Source organism: Hibiscus syriacus, unplaced genomic scaffold (genome assembly GCF_006381635.1).
Source record: "Hibiscus syriacus cultivar Baekdansim isolate YM2019G1 unplaced genomic scaffold, ASM638163v2 tig00116989_pilon, whole genome shotgun sequence".
NCBI lineage: Eukaryota > Viridiplantae > Streptophyta > Magnoliopsida > Malvales > Malvaceae > Hibiscus > Hibiscus syriacus.
Window position 1 is genome coordinate 3745823 of NW_024063508.1, and position 1630 is coordinate 3747452.

Consider the following 1630-nt stretch of genomic DNA (forward strand, 5'->3'; position numbering starts at 1 on the left):
TTCATAAATGATGAATGAAAACATATAATAATAATATCCTAAGAAATGAAATGCAATCATGGCATATATGTGTATGATATGGATGACATGATATTCTAAGTATATAATATGATATGAATGCAAAGGTTTGAAACAATAGGATGCATAAAGGATATAAAGTAAAGTAAAGAAGGAAGAAACTCCCTTAGAATCCTTCATGGCAAATGTCCAAGGTATGAGAAGTATATACGAAATGATGGGGCTTGTTAGGATCACATCAGATTCTCACTATAAGATCGTTTACTTATGTAGAAATTACATGGATATGTTCACTTCTTCTTGGCATTTCAATGACATGATTCGATATGGAAGGGAAGTGTTACTATCACTTGATGAAGCTTTTGACAAGTTCTGCTATGGAATCACTGTGTGTGGTCCCTTTTTTATCACGTATTGGGGTACTGGAAGGTAAGCCAAGAAAACCCCAACAAGATATTGTTTCTGAAATATGAAGATCTTACGGAGGACATATGTTGTCAGTTGAAGCACTTGGCCATGTTCTTTGGGGTTTCTTTCACGAATGATGAAGAGAAACAAGGGGTTGAAGAAGTCTTGAAGATTTGTAGCTTTGACAAGTTGAAGGGATTGGAAGTTAACAAGAATGGCTCACACATTTCTGTGGCTCCGCACAAAGCGTATTTTAGGAAAGGGAAAGTGGGAGATTGGAGCAACTATCTCACACCTTCCATGGTTGAACGTATGGTGAAGCTTATTCAAAAGAAATTGGATGGCTCGGGTTTAACATTTAAACTCTCATCCAAATCTTCATAGGATTACAACAATGTTGCTTTTGCTTTATCATGGGCTGACCTTTTTAGTTCTGATATTTGCATGTTGATATAAAAAGTATATGGAATTTTCCCATTTAGATTATTTTCGGAGTTAGAGTAAAATAAATAGTTCAGGGGAAGTCGGCCGGATTTTCTGATGACTTGATGAAGATGTTGAGACTGCATGGCGTCTTTCCAATTCACCATGCATGCCTCACGCTCCTCTGCGTAGTCCAAACGCCTAGGCAATCCCAAAGTGTTCATAAAGTCGCTGAGAAATCCGATCAATTTTCCCATGCACTATTCCTATCACCCTAATTAAGAAAATAAAATTCTTCCTGTTGAGACCCATCCAGCAGCTGCCCTTATGCCTCAAATCTCTTTTAGCCCCATCTATCTATTTATTATAATTTTTTTTAATAATTTCTGCTAGGGATCTCTTATTATCATATAAACTAGAAAGCTTTTAGTGATGCTTTCTAAATTTATATTTTGAAAAATACACAGAAAATCATATATGAATTTATATTATATAAATAAAATATATTTCTCTATTTCAATTTTACAATTTAAACATGATATAATTTTTTTGTCTTTATTATATCAAATAATAATCTTAAAATTAATGGCTGAAACAAAGAAGCAAAGAACCCTTTCATTCAACTGAAGCTACACCATGGTCCCTCCCACTAATCTAGGACACTAATTCTTCTGTCAATTTGCATTAGCACGTGAATTCGAGCTAGAAACTTAACAGGTGTGTTGGGAGATATGCATGAATCGTAGATGGCACTTTCTAGTTGTTTGTTCATCTATCCTCA

General features: G+C 34.8%; 1 pseudogene; it reads left to right on the forward strand.

Annotated features, from left to right (window-relative positions):
* Positions 1–235: 235 nt before the first annotated feature.
* Positions 236–858, forward strand: LOC120193230 (annotated as a pseudogene).
* Positions 859–1630: the final 772 nt, after the last annotated feature.